The sequence below is a fragment of the Bos indicus genome, chromosome 12 (assembly GCF_029378745.1).
Source record: "Bos indicus isolate NIAB-ARS_2022 breed Sahiwal x Tharparkar chromosome 12, NIAB-ARS_B.indTharparkar_mat_pri_1.0, whole genome shotgun sequence".
Classification (NCBI taxonomy): domain Eukaryota; kingdom Metazoa; phylum Chordata; class Mammalia; order Artiodactyla; family Bovidae; genus Bos; species Bos indicus.
Window position 1 is genome coordinate 35,093,076 of NC_091771.1, and position 18,451 is coordinate 35,111,526.

General features: G+C 45.0%; 1 long non-coding RNA gene across 1 annotated transcript in view; it reads right to left on the bottom strand.

Moving 5' to 3' along the window:
* Window positions 1-5,491: 5,491 nt before the first annotated feature.
* LOC139186212 (uncharacterized) overlaps window positions 5,492-18,451 on the bottom strand; it is a 46,946-nt gene continuing 33,986 nt past the window's right edge. Inside the window, exons 3-5 of the long non-coding RNA XR_011569759.1 lie at window positions 8,976-9,047; window positions 8,183-8,327; window positions 5,492-6,492 (exon numbers count right to left, since the gene is read on the bottom strand). This is a non-coding gene — a long non-coding RNA (uncharacterized lncRNA). The remainder of the gene's footprint in view (window positions 6,493-8,182; window positions 8,328-8,975; window positions 9,048-18,451) is intronic.

Sequence of the window (18,451 nt, forward strand, 5' to 3'; positions counted from 1 at the left end):
GCTGAGAGCATGAATTTTGTTGAAACTGTAATTAGGCCAATGCTGACCCCCAGATTCTAAGAGCTACACTGGGAGGGTCCTCACTAGGGGCACGTTCCCCCAACACACGCTTGCTCCTGCTGTCTCTGGGTGGGAACCCAGTGAGGATGGCACTGCTGCTTCTCTCCCTCCTCCCGGAGGGAAAGAGTGGGGGCTCAGGGCCTATCCCCAGCCTGGCGCCCACTCCCCAGCCCCATTGGTGGGGATTCAGTGGATACCGGCCACATGGGGCCAGTAGCAGTTGGGACAGGTGGCAGCCTTGGAAAGCAGGCTGGCGTGGGGGCTCCACACAGGCCAGGACCCTCCTGTAGGAAGTAGATGCCCCTCCCACCCACGGGCTTTTAAGCAGCCAGGAGGCTGGGACACAGACATGGGGTTGCAAAGCCCACGGGTGCTGGGCTGTGCTGGGCTGTGGGCTGATGCTGACAGTGAGGCTCACGACCCTACAGCCTAAGTTCAGGGGCCAGGAGGGTCTGAAAGGGCTTGAGCCCTGCTTGTCCAGCAGCTGCAGAGGTGCCCAAACCCACAAGCTCTCACACCAGCACAGCCAGTTTCATGAATTATGTTAGGATTTGACTATTAGGTTTCGGAGACATGAACTGTGATTCTATCCTTAGGAGGATCATAAAGTTTTATTAATTATGACAGAAAAGGAGAATTGTCTCATTCACAGGTGTCTCCCAAGGATCTAGAAAAATATCTTGTCCAGAGCAGGTGCCCCCACTGAACAGTTTTGAATGACAGAGGCATTTATTAAAAAGAGAATGTGCCACAATCTTGAGCTGAGAAAAAGAAATAACATGATGAAATAACTACAGACAGACCCAAACGTGAAGCCTGGGCTTTAAAAGGCTGGTGCCCAGAATACTCTGCACCGAGGAACTCCGTCTGCTTGAATAATCAAAGAGAAACTAGACTGGCTGGAAAAGCAGGTTTAGACCTATTATCAGATGGGGAGTGTTTTTTAATAATGAAATCAAAATAAAGGAAGACAGGAGAGGTATCTTTGAAAGAAACGTTGAGATTTTAGAAGCTGATTTGAGACTAAAGAAATATGAAAGGGAAATGACATCTTAATGGCAGATCACAACGGGAAAGCAGACAGATACGGGGTTCAGCACTTGAAGAGAGGGTATTGGGAGACAGGGCTGGATTTGCGCCGTCACAGTTCACAGGGTAAATGGGGCCCAAAGACATTCAATGCACGAGATCTTGAGACAAGCCCTCAACAAGCAGACTAGGATGATTTCTCCAGAAGAGCCAGAATCTGGAAACTCCAGAGAAGCTTGTCCTAAGGCTGGGAGTGCCTGAGGGTCCATGGGGGTCCATGGGGCTCTGCTCCCTGAACAGAGTGTGAAAGAGTCAAGCTCCTGTTGCAGATACCAGCAACTCAGATAACCCAAACATTATTTCACCATGAGTACCCAGAGCGGGTAGGTTAAAAAGTAAAACCAAATCAACTAGAGCTGAGCTTGAAGAAAGAAAGAGAAAACTCAAGGCACCTAGTATAAGGAGATGGCTGAAATCCCCGAGGTGACCCATCACCCCAGGGCCCAGCAGGGTGAGGTGTTGCCACCGTGGGGCCAGGTTATTACACCCACATAACAGGAAGCAGGCAATGGTCCCAGTCACAGTGGGAGCTCAGACCAACTCACTGCGAAGGGCCAGACACCCAGGACTATGTCCCCAGTGAAGAGATGGACAAGGACCCTTCCACAAGGATACAAATTCTTGTCTGTCTCATCCTGGGCTATGGAAGGCAAACAACAGCAACCACCGAAGACTATAAATCCCAGACAACAAAACATGGGTGTGTGAGGTTTTAAAATGGCCCACCAACATACTCTAGGAATCCTGTAAACAACAGGACCACCTTCAGTAATTCTCACAAAAACAGGCATAAAATTATTCTGGGAAAGGCCCACCAACCTCAGACCCAACAGGATCTCAACAGCTAAAGTTCTGCTAAAGATGATCTCACAGCCCTAAAATACAAAACACGTGAAGAAAGAATCGCGGCAATAGGAGTCGAAACAAAGAGCACACAGACAAGTGGAACGCCTAGAACAGCAGGTAACAGGACACTTTACAGAGACCATCACACGGGGATACTTAAACAAACAAGATGTCCAAGAATGTCTTATAACCTTATAAAGAATGTGCAGTACTTACAGGAGCCAACGAAAACTTCCACAAGTAAAAACAATGATTAGAATACAAAATTCAATAGGTCCAGTTGAAGATTACCCACAGGTTAATGAAAAAGTATTAAGTTAGAAGGTTTGAGGAAATTATCAATAATGAATCATACAGAGATATAAAGATGGAATTTATGAAAAAGAATGAAATAAATAGATCCAATTTATATTAGAAGCTTAAAGAACTTCTTGAACTTAAAGAACTAGCAATCATTCCCTAACGTGTTATTCTCTATTCCAAGTACTTCTTTTGTCTGTATTTTCAGCAAGATCTAAACATAAGTTCCAGAAAGAACTTGAACATGAGTTATAGTCCTAAATGTGAGACACAAAAAACTTGACAAATGCATAAGAGCTTATCTTTATGATACTGCAGCATGGAAAACTTACTTAAAACAAAAAAATCATAAAAAGATGAACACATTTGATGGTATTAAAATTAAAACCTCTGGGAGACTTCCCTGGCCATCCAGTGTTAAGACTCTGCACTTCCAAAGCAGGGGGGCATGGGTTTGATCCTTGGTCGGAAACTAAGGTACCACACGGGGTATGGTGTGGCCAAAGATAAATTTTAAAAGAAATAAAAACCAATTTAAAAATAAAAGTAAATTAAATTAAAACTTCTTCATGACAAAAGATACTACAATCAAAGTGAAGAGCTAATCCACAAGAGAGAGATATTTACAATTCAAACCATGTAACTCACAAAAGATTTTTTATCCAGGATATATAAGAATACAACCAATCAATATGAAATTAACTCAGCAATAAGCAAATTATATAAAATCAGAATTTCAGAGATGATGAAAGCCCAATAAATGCCGCAGAAGTAAATATTTCAAGCCCTCTCTAGTAATCTAGGAAGCCTGGTGTGCTGCAGTCCATGGGGTCACAAAGAGTCAGACATGACCAAGCAACTGAACTGAACTGAACTACTAATCGGGGAATGCATGCTACAGGAAAGAGAATACCTACCTCTGCCTGATTGACAAAACTTAGTGGGTCTCACCCCACACAGTGCTGCAGGGACAGGAAGACAGGCTGGCTCCCAGGCCTTCTGCCAGAGTGCCACTGGTTCAAATTCTTAGCGATTTGGCTGGGTCAGCATTAAAGATGACCATGTACTTCCCAGTGCAATTTCCCTCTGGTTACCAACCCTCACCACACTCATACTCAAATCCTATCAGAAAACCACAGGAACGCTCTGCAATGTGGACAGCAATAGCAAAACCATCTGTCCATTGGAAGGAAATGGATAAAAGTTGCTGATTAATATTAGGGAATATTATAGAGCACTTAAAATAAATGGATTATGTTTATATATATCTATCTCAAAAAATATCACATAAAGTGAAAATAAGTAGCCAAATCATATAGTATCAATTAAGCACATTTTAAAGCATATCAATAACATATTTATGTGGATATAAACTTAGGGGAAAGTCCCAAAAGATGTATAGAAAGTAATCAATGCCAGGATGTCTCTGGTGATTTCAGGATGGTTTTCCTCTGTGAAAGGCAAGAGGAAGAAGGATGAGAAAGAAAGTGGCTTTAAATAAATCTTTATATCTTATTTATTTTTAGTGAGAAATTATAAGTTAACAACTCTTTTATCTTGGTGGTGCCTTCCCAGGTGACTCAGTGAATAAAGTATCTGCCTACAATGCAGGAGAGACAAGAGACATGAGTTTGATCCCTGGGTCGGGAAGATCCCCTGGAGGGCATGGCAACCCACTCCAGTATTCTTGCCTGGAGAATCCCATGGACAGAGGAGCCTGGAGGGCTACAGTCCATGGGATTACAAAGAGTTGGACAGGACTGAAGCAACTAAATTCACACATGGGCCATCTATTAAAATATTTACATTTCATGATTGAAATGCTTTATCATTCAAAATGATTTTAAAACCTAAATGATTACAGATAAAAGGAATAAGGAACTCAGCTCCATGTAGAAACCCATGCTAAGGAGAGGAGCTGGTCCTCCAAAGATAAAAAGTGGGCAAGCGCCAGTCAGATGAAATAATCACTGACTTTATGTATAATGCTCCTCTTATTTGTCTCACATCTGACCTTAAAGCAACTCTGAAGCATTTAACAACAAATGACCCTCTTATAACTGACCTGTCAAAGAATTATAAAAGAACCAGACTATGAATGATGATGTTGTGACAGAGGACCCAGGCTGAAGGAGGTTCAGGCACTGTTATGAGCCCAGGACTTGGGATAGGCTGCTAGGATCTGAACATGGGCTCCAACACTAACTAGCTGTCACCCACACAAGACAACTGCCTCAGTGACCCTCAGCTCTATCGCCTGCTGAATAGGGATTGTGCTGGTCTTACCACAGGGCAGTAATAAGGCTTAAATGACAGAATTATGTAAAGTGTTTCCTTAGTACCTTGGAAGAAGCCTAGTAAGTACTCAATAAATCTTAACTATTGTAACTATTATTTTTGTTACAGAAGTTGAGCATATAGCTTCTAAGTTACAAACTTAACTCTCAGTTTTCCGTCAGTTAGGCTAAGCAAAAAAGTAAGTCAACCAGTAACATATATTCCATAACTTCAGATGGATGGATGGGAGGATGGATGGGTGGATAGATGAAGGATAGATGGATAGATGATGGATGGATGGAAAGATGAATGGATGGATGGACAGATGGATGGATGGGAGGATGGATGGACAGATGGATGAATGAATGGGTGGATGGATGGATGGACAGATGGATGGATGGATGGACAGATGGGTGGATGGATGGACAGATGGATGGATGGGAGGATGGATGGATAGATGGATGGATGGATGGACAGATGGATAGACAGATAGATGAACAAATGGATGGATGGGAGGAAAGTAATATCTTACTAGTGTGAAGGTTTTAATATATTTTCCAGTCTGAATTCTAAAAGGGTTTTGCATGGTTCTCCACAAAATGTACGCGAATCAATAAAGAAGGTATCCAATTCAATACAGAGAAACTCCAACTTCCTATCCCACTGAACTTGGCCCTGATCAACGCTCCAAAGCCCTGATGCACTGAGAGAGTCTCTGAGGTGCACACACTGATCAGCCACGACAGACATTTTACTGGAGGTTCTGGAAGGCGGGGTAGCTGAGTACGAGCATGAACAGGTGGACTAAAGCTTCTCTCCTTGTCCCTAGTGTGTTTCCATCACTAGAAAATGGTTTTCAGTGAGTAGCAAAATTGCAAGAGAATAAAACTTAAAAGATCACTGCCTTTCCAGCCTCCTCCCCAGAAAGTATCAAATCTTGGAATTTTATTCTTCCAAAGTTTTTCCATTGGCTTCATCACTCTAGCATTACATACAAGAAAAAATTCCTTTGAACAGGTGCCCTATTTAAGAAGACATTTATAGCTGCCATAAAAAAATACAGGAAATTTATTATTCCTCCTCCTTTTTTCATTTTTTTTCCCAAAAAGTTAGAACAGTAAATTGGGTCTGAATCACAAGACTTGCTGTATTTACTGTCCCTAAATCTTCACATGTACAGAAAACAAAGTTCATATTTCTTTTCCTTCCTTCATTCCCCCAGCAATTCTGACATACTTTCCCGGGGTTAACTCCAATTCTGAATTTGTAACGAGTCCTTGAAATGGCCAAAAATAATAATGAAATGCTCTCTTCAGGAAGCCCTGTGCTCAGTTTCACACGTATAAGTTACTGCTGCTGGCCGTAGAAGACTGAGTAATCAGGTGTTATCTTTACACTGAAAAGCACTGTACTCAAGACCTTAAAAGCCATCATTACGGGGACGGCCTCGTGAACTTGACAGTTACTTTCTTCATAATTACCTCTATCTCATAAAATCACAAGGACTTGATGACATTATTATATTTAAGGCTCTATTTGTGCTATGGTAGGGAGTTTTAAAAATTCCCAGATGTTCTACAAGCCATAGAAAAGGATGGGGAAAAGCAAACGTACTTGACTCATCTTGTTATTAAAGCAAACTTCTGTCTCCCCTTGGGCACGGCCATACACCAACCCTGTGGGAAGTGGACACTCGGAGAAGACCTGACTGGTGTTGAAGAGTGAGTCCCAAACTGCCTCCAGGCCACACGTCTGCAACATGCAGTGTGGTATCCCCATGGTCTGATTCCCAGTCATTTCTTCTTGTGTTTGGACTTGGCGACGGAGGCTGCAACCCAGAGAACAAGCAAACTTCCTTTCTTCTCAGAAGACGGCTTGGAAAGGGCCAGAGTCAAGACACTGTTTTAAGAGGTGAATTATCTGTGGAAGAAAGAGGGGCGGTGGTGGGTTTGGGGTTTCTGCATTGAGAATTCCACAGCACACTCAGGCGATTCCTCCCCACTGTCCTCCTCCCAGGAAGCCCAGCATGTCAGAACAGAGCCTGGGTCTCGTCTAGAAGAGCTCAAAGGCAGCCGGCCCACAGACAAATAATCCGAAATAAATATTACAAACGAGAGGGTGAGACATGACACCTTGGCTAAGCCTGGGCCAGGGAGAAAGGCCGAGAGGCTATGTGAGTGAGGCGCGCACCAGCTGGGAAGCAGGGCTCGGGCGGAGGGCCTGACCCCAGGCTCAGAGCAGGCAGGCAGGGCAAGGATGTGCTCTGTTTTGTAACCTTATTTTATGGCTATCTGCTGGTGGGCCGCTTCGCCTGGTTCTGGTCTATTTCAACATCCATTTATGCTCTGCAGCCAGTTCCTAATAAACACATTCTTTCGTCTACCTTGCCAAGCAGGAGTCCTCAGACCTGGACCCACCCCCGTAACTGGAGAAGGTCTCTTCTCTTGGCTGGGGGAGCGAGCGCCCCTCCCCACCGAGAGCTCCCTCCCCCTCCCAGGGCAGACCCGGACCCCAGCAACTTGGAGAACTTCGCCCAGTGGAATGCACGGGATGTGATCTAGTGCTGAAAGAATCCACCTTGACTCTCAGAGCCGAAAATGAAATCAACTAATGTTACTGGCAATTCCTATTCAATATTTTGTTCCTGATCTAAATCACAAAATAACTTAAGACACAGAAGAAAAGAATACTGCTCAGAGAGGACAGTTCACAAAGAACAGCTAACTCCAACAAACGATGCCACTCAAACATCATGGTGCCTCCTTGATGGAGCTTGGGGGGCCATCTGGTATGAGGCAGTGGCCCCAGTGTCAGAGCAGGGAACCTACACAGGTGACCGACAAGCTCTACGAAATGAAGTGGCTGGGGCTTCAAGTCTAGGAGATTGCTTATGGACTTGCCTCGGCCAGGAATAGAAGTTCTGACATCTAGGGTGAATAGGTGGTTTAACAAATGATATCATCTAGTATCTTTCCTCCATAAACAGGATTTTTGTGAAAATCATTGTTCCAGAAAAGAGGTACCTAAGAGGTTGTTAGGTTTAATGGGCACTGGACATACCAGGCTCTCGCCAAGAGACAAACACACTGAAAGAAGGACAAGGATGTAGTGGCAGAGACAGAGAAACAGATGTCAGAAACAGCCATAAAAACAAAGGAGTTACGGGAACACAGTTCAGAAAATGAAGGCCGCCTCCCCACGTATCACGGGCCCTGCCCTCCCTGGCCAGCGCTGATCTGCAAGGCCACACTATGACCACGCCGGAGCATAACAAAGGGGACTGGAGAAGACTTCACACCGTTATGAGTGGGCACAGATGTCATTCCCCTCTACTGGCTGAGCTAATGAACTACACCACTCACTCTCACGTAATTGCATGAAAAAAACAAGTCTGAGACCAAAAAACAGGAAAAGAAGCAGCAAGAATAGAAAAATGCAGTTCATTTCTGGGAATTCAATGTTACTTTCTGTTACCAAGTTCTCTTAACCTAACTGGTTTCAAAAGGAGAACAAAATAAAAATGAAGCCATGGAGGCATGGTTCATGCCCCTACCCACCACCTGGCTCACTCCCCAAGTTCCTTTCCATTTACCATTTTAGTTCTTCCTACCTCCATAGTTGATGTGTTTGGTTTCAGTTGAGCCGCAAGATACCTTTGAATTTTTTTCTTCCACATCACATTTACAGCAAAACATGGGTTCCTTACAATTTAATCCAGAAATCAGATGACTTCCAAGTACCATGTTTTCAAGGACCTGTATTGAAAACAAAGTGTTTTGTCCTGAAAGGTGGGTACACCAGCTAGAGAGTCTGTGGCACCAACACGCCCACACTGAAATCACGGCTCCAAGATGGCGATCCCAAATGGCTCAGAACTGACCGCTCCACCGAGGTCTCACCAAGGGCACGAGTCAACTCAACAGGGCAAGATGCTAACCCTCCCTCACAGCAGTTACAGTGAATCCGTTTTCTCTTCAGTGCTCATTTTCTCCATAGCATTAGAGCCATGTTATGTGTGTGTGTGTGTGTGTGTGTGTGTGCATGCGCTAAGTCACTTCAGTCGTGTCTGACTCTTTGTGACCCCATGGACTGTAGCCCACCAGGCTGCTCTGTCCATGGGATTCTCCAAACAAGAATACTGGAGTGGGTTGCCATGCTCTCTTCCAGGGGATATTCCTGACTTAGGGATCAAACTCACATCTCAGTCTCCTGCATTGGCAGGCCACTACTACCACCTGAGAAGTCCATGTGATTTATATTCTCAATCATTTTTTTTTAATTCCTTGATTTTATTTTACACAGCGATTTACTAGAACGTAATATAAACTCAGAAAAGTAATGAGAAGGTAGAGTAGAATACTGTAATTGTAAAGAAAGTGGCTGAAAGAGGGAACCATACAGACCTGGACCACTTTATGCGTCTCCACAACGACACAGAGCTGCTCGTATCTGAGATGGTATCAGAGCGCTTCATTCTAGTAAAGAAAGCAAGACATGGTTGACACTTTAGTCTGAGTCCCTCTTTGGGAGCAGAGGGATCACCACACAAAAACTACACACAATTAATACTTAAGTAAGATAAAAAATATTAGTATAGGAGGCAAATCTGTGATTGAAGACACTAAGACAAAGTCAACTGACATGTCTAAATGTGTGATGTGTCCCAGTACCACTAACAATCAGATGAGTGCAATGTTCTCAAGGCTCCCTGGCTCCACAGGCACACGAGGTGATCATGTCTACCCAGATCTCTCTGAGGCCAAAGGCGAGCAAAGGACAGCTCTTTGAACTTCTGGTGGACTCAGAAACAAGGTGACATGTGGACAAGCCATCAGTCGCCTCAGAATCTCAAAGAGTAGAGCAAGACTTTGAAGCAGTTGAACACATAATGATTCGTTATGATGAAAAAACGTGGGCCCCTTTATCACTCACTGGTGGAGAAATTGTACAAATTTCTCAAATCCCTTTCACAAAGACCTGCAGCCCGTGACAGATCCACTGCAGAAAAGTTAGGCACTCCCTGTGGGACAAACTCGTTGGTTCTTTACGATCTGCCCAGATTCTAGCTTTGAGGCACATGGACACTTGAATCTGCAACAATTCACCAGCTACACCCGTGAAATCCAGATCTGGGCACACAACACACTTCCATGTTCACAGCACACATCCTGTCAGCCAGCATCAGGCATCAAGTCTTAAAATCCCTACCAGGAACGGTAAAAATATTTAAACCTCATTTACATGGGATCACTCAGTCATACAGTCATTCAACAAACAGTCACAGAATATTTTGTCCCCTAGAAACTATAGAAGGGACAAAGATGAATCCGACACAGACCTTGTCTCTAAAGAGCTGGCATTAAATGCAGAATAAACCACAAGGCAGAAAGTCACAAAGCCTCTGGAGAGGACCCCGGAGAGGCAATGGGGTCTCAGGGGAGAAGGGCCTCCTGCTGCCGGGCATTGTGTCAGCCGGCATTATACAAAGGCCACCTCCTCTAACTCTAAACCTCACAGTGGGACAGTTTTTCTCATCTGACAGCCAAGGACACTGACTAAGTTGTGTGATGCGGCCAAGGTCACCAGGCAGGGAGAAGAAAGGGCCAACCCTGAACCTTGGCCACCGCCGTGGTGACAGCCCGTGGCCCCATCCACCCAGGCCGCTCCCATGGCCACCTCTCCCCAAAGCCCTGCTCAGCTCCAGACCCATACACCCACCTAGATATTTGGATAAAATCTGTAGCCTCTAGGCAGCCTGTCAGTTTTATTTGCTTTTTTTTTTCAGTTACAGAAATCATCAAAGATTGGATTCGTAGTTGCTGCTCTCAGAGTTAGCAACAAACAGACTAAACAAACACCACATTTGATCAAACTCAATGTGTTCAAAAAACTCTTTCCTTCTCTTATACAAGCTTCACCATTCATTACTAAAGATGGACAAGGTGAAGAAATTCACATATTCAGGTCCAGTCTGGTCAGGGTTATTTATTACACGTATACACCATGATCTGCACAGGAAAAGTAACTTCAGGAGATAAACATGGTAGACTAGGATTTAATCCAAATAGTTAAACCAGTGACAGCAGAAACCAGGGGCCTTTCTTCAGTCAATGCAACAGAAAATGAAAGAGAGAGGGGTCTGGAACACGAAAATCAAGGTTTGAAGGTCGCTCTACTGAGGCAGAAAGACAAGGAATTCTGTAAGCAGTTTCACAGACAGACTAGATAATATTCTTCAGAAATAATGCAAGTACTTGGAGTGTTTAAGACAACAGGTATTTAGAGAATGGTGCGATTGGTACACCCATAAAGCACAGTGATAAAGAACTGATGGAGACCAAAAGATCATGCATCTGGTCCCACCACTTCATGACAAATAGATGGGGAAACAATGGAAACAGTGAGAGACTTTATATTCTTGGGCTCCAAAATCACTGCAGATGAGGACTGCAAACATGAAATTAAAAGACACTTGCTCCTCAGAGAAAAGCTATGACAAACCTAGACAGCATAAGAGACATTACTTTGTCAACAAAGGTCGATATAGTCAAAGCTATGGTTTTTCTAGTAGCCATGTAGGGATGTAAGAGCTGGACCATAAAGGCTGAGATACAAAGAATTGATTTTTTCAAATTGTGGTGTTGGGAAAGACTCTTGAGAGTCCCTTGGACTGCAAGGAGATCAAACCAGTCAGTCCTAAAGGAAATCAACCCTGAATATTCATGGGAAGGACTCATGCTGAAGAAGAAGCTCCAATACTCTGGCCACCTGATTCAAAGAGCCAACTCACTGAAAAAGACCCTGATGCTGGGAAAGATCAAGGGCAGGAGGAGAAGGGGGCGACAAAGGATGAGATAGTTGGATGGCATCACTGACTTAGTGGACATGAGTTTGAGCAAGGAGATGGTGAAAGACAGGGAAGCCTTGTGTGCTGTAGTCCATGGGGTCATAAAGAGTTGGACATGACTGAGCGACTGAACAACAGTTATGTGCTCAGAAGACCATCGAGGAAGAGAATTGTGGATATTTTCACACAAATACAAAATGTTAAAAATCCATTTTTGTTGAATAGTTTAAAACTTGTTTCCAAAATCCTGAAGTAAAACTCTTCTGGTGACAGGCTCCTCTGTCCATGGGACTCTCCAGGCAAGAATACTAGAGTGGGTTGCCATGCCCTTCTCCAGGAGATCCTCCCAACCCAGGTCTGCATTGCAGGAATTGACCTGGGGATGCATTGCAGGCAGATTCTTTACCATCTGAGCCACCTGGGAAGCCAGTCTTCTGGTACCAAATACACCAATTCAGGCAAAGCCAAAGTATTTGGGAAGCATTTTTGAGGAGGGTTTCTGTTTTCCTTTTCCTGGCCAAAGGTAGGGTTGGATTGCGGTGGGGGATGGGAGTTTGGGTTTTATGTTATATTGTTTTTTTAATCTTTACATCTACAAAACAAAGGGACAGACAGCTAGTAAACCTCTGAAATGATACATTATTCCCTGCTGGTAAACCTCGGGATAGCTGGATAACTATATGGAGGCTGGGCACACACATCCTGACTTCCCGCATCCGAACACCCTCAGGAGGAGGACCTGTGGACAGACAGCACGGCCCAGGCTTCTTCCCACTCTGGCATCACGACTGATCTCTCCTCACAGTGTACATACTTTAACAGGAACTTTCTTTCAGAGACAAGCAGCCATGCAACAACCTTCCAGACGTTCCACAGAAGCAAGAGATCCATAGAATAGACACACAGTCCCACGGACAGAAAGTCCTAAACTGGTAGGCTGCTTTCCTATCATGTATCCTACTAGATATTATATTATACTTTTTGCCTTAATTCCTTTTCATCAATAGTTTGACAAAGTTATTCATTTATGCAACAACTCGCATGTTCAAACACATGTATTTGTTTCAACACAAGGCGGAGCCCAAAGTCCCACCACCCTCTCCCTTCTATGGGCAGGACGCTGGTTTGTGTAACAACCCCCCCCACCTCCGCCCACCTTCTCCACTGGCCCTGCTGCAGCGACAAGGGGCCCCTGCAGGTATGTGTTCCCACCCACCAGAGCTCCTGGAAGGTTGGGAGCAAGACCCACACAGCACCCAACACCTCCCGGGCCCTTCATGAGGGTTTAGGATGAGGACCTGCCCTGATGCGAGTCCCCAGGGGTCCCAACCAGTCAGAGGAGAATGGAGACCGCGGGGTTGGTGGGAGGAGGGGCTGGCGCTCAGAGGAGAATATGGAAGGATGAGGGCTCTGGAGAAATCCCAAGCAGAAGCAGTGTTGTTGTCACTGCGAAGGCCCAGGTTCAAAGTTTCAGCATCACGGAAACACACCCCTGCGCCAGGAGGACACCACTGAGAGCTGCTGGCAAAACCCAAGGCCAGAGAAAGTCACCACACCCTCAAGACAGGCATCTTCAGAGAGGCACTGTCCCAGCTGAGTGGACAGCAGGCTGCATTCACAAGAAATCACAAGAAATCAACCAGCAAACAGGAGCTGGGAGATATCTGTGTTCCATAAACTGCATGGTTAGTTGACAAAACTGTGGACACCGCCTTCCCCATAAAGGGCACAGGTAAAACATCTAAACAGCATCTAAATTAACACAATACAGATAAAAAGGAGGAAATAATCATTAGCATCCAAAACAAAGCCATCTCGCTGTCTCCAAAATCAAGACAGTCGCATTAAAGAGCTGTTTCATATAAGATGACCTCACAGAGGCTCCACCTCTCTGCTAGAGAGACAAGCCCTAACGCAGCCTCCCTCACAACGCGGCCTCCCTCACCACGTGACCTCGAGACTCAGAGCATAAATTTATCCACATAAAGGGCTCGTGTGCCATTTTTTCCCCTGGTGAATGCCACAATTTTGGCAAAAATGAAATTCATAGCACCAACTATTTTTGTTATGCAAACACACTAAAAAGAATTCTGGCTATTTTTCATATTGAATCAAAGCATGTTTTCCATCTTGGCATGGCTCTATAACTGAATTCACTTTCTCTTCTCAAACCCGACTAAGCCATTGTGAATTCACTTTCTCTTCTCAAACCCAACTAAGCCATTGAAACCTGTTTTTTAATAACATGTGAAAAACTAGTACAAGGCAAGCTTAAGTACCAGCCCTCTGAGACGCTAACCTGACCAGGCTGCTTGTGAGTCCGTAGGCGTGCTGAGACGTTCTGCTGTGAGTGAAAGCGCTCAGATATATTCTAAACTGCCTGCAGTATTCTGAAGGACACCTTCCCATCAGCCTCAAATTATCTTAGATTTAGAAGTTTAGAAGCACTGACCTGGCCATTTACAGTGGAGGTCTTACCAACTTTCGTGTTATGAAATAAGATTTTTGCCAACTTAACTAGCAAGGCATTCACTTAAGGTCACTCCTCATAATAATTTTATGAGAAACTTGCACTGTAGCTAGTCTCAGAAAACATGATTTGGCCCTTAGAAGATTCATATTTGTGTTGTGTAGCTGTGCTACATAAAGCTAAACAATAATTTTTAAGGTGGAAATTGAATAGGTTTTTTCCAGATTCTCCACCACTTTAGTCATTTACAGTGAGATGGTTCTATGTTTCAAGCTGTTGTTTCCTTTTCACAATTAGGACATTATAACTTCATAATTTTATGCAAAAAAAAAAATAAAACCTATGCTGAAGGAGTGAAAGGCATGAACATTTTAACTAACTAAATCTTGAAAAACCTCTGCTTGTGCAAAGGAAGAAGCGGAACAAATCATCTGCTATTACGTGGTGAAGAGAGACACTGTTCTTCCAAATGTGTGTAATCCTCATCTGAAGACTTCTCAACATCCAGGGTCACTTCTGTACATAGATACCGTAACATGTGCACTTCGTAAATATTGGCGTCATTCCCTGACACCTATCAATATCCTTAGGTGGAAAACGCTGTACAAAATGAGAAACGCAGTGTGCGCCAGGAACCAACATGGTTCTGCATCTGCTGCCGGCGTACCACGCCTGCCCACCCGCAGAGACACCCAGCAGGCGGACTCTTGCCCGGTAATCCTGGCCCACGAGGACATCCCCTCTTGCCGGGCTGGACCACTCTCCCCCCACCACGGTCGTGGACCCTGGCTCTCCGAACAAGAGAGAGGCAAGCGGCACCTAAACATCAGAACAGGAATTTCTGAAATGACTTGACAGCTGTTATTGTTTAAAGCTTAGGAGAAATGATGAAGAGAAATCAGAATTTTGTTGTGTTCAGGTTTACAAGTGCTTTCTTTCATCCTGATGTACACGTTGCTGCCCAAAGGGGGTCATTGAGACTCCCTCCTCACCACCGAGGAGCTCTGGGGCCAGCCCTGTGTCCCCTGTCAAGTGCCATCCTGGGCCCTAGAAACCAAGAGCCCACGAACCTCCACAGCGAGCTCCCATGTTTGTTCAAAAGATATGGATGGAAAATTCCATTTATCTTAGCTGAAAATCTTAACAGCTTACTTATTGAACAAAAATAGGACTAAAATTATAATATTCATTCATTTTGAATATACCACCATTTTTTAAATTCATTTATTTAAGTATTTCCTATTAAACTTAGAGTCTGCACTGTACTGAAACAGCAAAGAGTCTAAGAGACACTTTGAGCCATCAGGTGCATGAAGGGTATCACTTCCTACCAGTTGGAAGTGACCTACACACGCTCATACAAGCACACACACGTGCCAAAGAGACAGCAAACATGGTCGGAATATGTTGCCATGATCTCTCCTAAAGCCTCGCAGATTAAAAATGGATAACACACAAAAATCCAAAGTTTGGGGACCACGGTGACTTCTTCAATTTCCTTCAGCTTTTTTTTTTTTTAAGCCAGTGTCAAAGTAACTGAGATATTGAATAAACAATCAAAATAAAGAAGCATTAGCACTTAAGCTCAAAAAACACATTCCTTCTCACAGACAGGGAAACGAAGCCCACAGAACCAAAGTAACTTGCTGGAAGTTGTATATAAATCAGAGACAAGAACTTGGAGGAACTGTTACATTTCCATCGTAATTACAATTTTTGAAACTTTAACATCTCTCTTAATCATAAAGTACAGTACTTCTTTCACTAACATGTTTTTATAAGTTCAGAGAGCTGAAGTAACTGTGAACTCCTTGGATTCCATTCCCTGTGATAGAATTGGAATGGGCCTTTTACAACGTGTTACAAATTCCAAAGGCAGGAAGGAGGGACGGTCGGACATCTCAGCTGGAAGGGGGAAGAGAGGTCTCCTGAGAGCGCCCTGCAGTCAACATGTCACTTAGATAAATTAATACTTCACTCCCCAAAGCTCAGCCAGATATTTTTATTTTGTTGGGGGGTGGTAATTTCTGATTTATGGAGAGTCTCAAGAATTCGTTGCTTAATTCTACTTTGGTAATAAAAATCTTTGGATATCCCTGTTTTGAAATCCCTCAGACAGTCCATCATGGAAAGCCCTCACCTCCTGAAAGGCACTCGGCCACCTCCTACTGCCTGCCTTCTCACTGACGGTCCCTCGAGAAGATGTCTGAACTGTAAACAGTCGGGATTTAAGGCCGTCACCATCAGGGAAACGTCTGTGTGCAGCACACCCACCCAGACCCTGAGCTCTCGTGTGCTGGCGTGGTTCTCTTGATGACTGTGCTATTGAAAGATGTGTGCTGTGGGGTCTCCAGGGGCTGGCAGCTTACTTTTGCACAGCACTCTGGATACACAGACTTGACTCTATACCTTCCAAACTCAACATGGTAGGCACTTCACTCGACACAGGAGACCAAACGGTGCAGCCAGACCTGGGGTGCCAGAGTTGGGGGGTGGGGGAGGCTCCTAAACAGTCCATGGAATTCTCCAGGCCATAGTACTGGAGGGGGTGGCCTTTCCCTTCTCCAAGGGATCTTCCCAACCCAGGAAGCGAACCAGGGTCTCCTGCATTGCAGGCAGATTCTTTACCAGCTGAGTTATCAGGGAAGCCCCAAAGGTCGTTAAATATGTAGTTAACTAGAGATTTCTGCAACCAAGTGGCACACACAAAGGGTGCTATTTTGATTAACCTAAGTGATCTGGGCTCCCCACATGGCATGGAAGCTACCAAAGAGACTGCCTGCGTGTGACGTACATTTCTAGTGAAGCATGTTGTTTGAGCTGAACACAAATGAAGACAGCAAACGATTACTTTCAGAAGTGAACACATACACAGCAGAGAAAATCCTCCGTGAGCTTCCTCTTCTGATAAATGTGAGCAGACGCTCTAATAGGAATCTCTGTTTTCATAACCTGAATAGGAAAATTACCTGAAACTGACACAAGAGAACTCAACATTATTTTGTTTTCAGAATGTGTAACTTTTGGGGGCTTGTCAAGTTTGGATGTTTCCACAAAACAGGAGACTTTTCAACAGTGTGCACCTCCCTCTGTGACCTCCTGACTCCACACCTGCCACAATTCTGCTTCCATTCACCTGCTCCACCTCAACTATTCCTTCCCAGAGGTCTCGTGCTGGAGACCCTGCACAGTGAGGACTGAGAAAGCCAAATGCAGGTGGGAAAGGTCCCCAGAAGCAGAAGGGCTGGCTCCCAATAGCTGGACACGAAGGCTGGGAGCAATGGACGAAGTGGCTGGACTTTCAGCACCTTGGACTGATGGTGGCTTGACTTCCACCAAAATGGTGAGGAGATGACCATTCGAATAGAATATGACCCCTTAAAAATGATAAAGGGTTTCTCAGATAGCTCAGTTGGTAAAGAATCCACCTGCAATGCAGAAGACCCCGGTTCGATTCCTGGGTTGGGAAGATCTCCTGGAAAAGGGAAAGGCTACCCACTCCAGTATTCTGGCCTGGAGAGTCTCATGGACTGTATAGACCATACAGTTGCAAAGAGTCCAACATGATTGAACGACTTTCACTTCAAAAATGATAAAACAAAGCCTAAATTTTAAATTAATATTATAACTCAAGGATGGGAAAAAAGTGATAGATTAGTATCTTTTTAATTGTACTAATGTGTTAAGGAAAGAAACACACACCTGAACAGGTGCTCCCCAATAAGCCGGTGAGCCAAGGTCCAGAGGCTGGTTTACATGCAGAAGGCTGACTGGAAAACGGAGGCACTTGGCCTGGAAATGACCTCAGACACCTCACTGCCAGGCGAGCACCAGCTCCAGACACATGGGAGACAGCACCCCAGCCCTGCCCTCTCACAAGATGGGATTCTGAAGGAGAAGGATCGTAAGAATTGGTCCCTGGGCTCTGGGAACCACGCGCTCCAGAGGGGAAAGCCTGGTGCAGCCCCTGCCCTTCAGAGGTCAGCTTATCCCCAGGTCCCGTCCAGTCTGGGCGGCAGGATGCCGTCCTCAGCAACATCCTCTCAGTTTCAGGGTGGACATGTTTGCTCCGCTAAAATACCATGTCAACCAAGAAAGGGGGCCCGCAGGGAATGAGAGCATCAGCCAGCCTTCTGCCTCCCGCGCACGGAGCTTCAGCAGAGGCCAAGGTCCATGGGTGGCCGAGGGGAAGGAGAGGCAGAGACCACCTTCCCCAAACCCCAGGTCCCAGAGGCCCCTCTGCGTAGGGCCAACCACCCCCTCTCTTGTGATCACACCCATCTTCCTGATTTTTTCTCCATCTCATCCTCTTATTTTGACATGGAATTCAGAGTGCTCCCAGTTCATTCCCGGTCCCTTCTCTTCATTTCTGTGGTGGCATGTGTCACTCACCTGGCCTCTACCCGATCCCCGCCCACTGCCCAAGGCTGTAGAGCCAACACTTGAGGGCACAGGGATTTGCTTCTCATGAAATGAGGTGAGAGGAGACCCTAACGGTATCACCGTCGGCGGCTATAGGACTCCTCATGGACTAGTCCCCATCTGACCCTCCCCCACCCCAC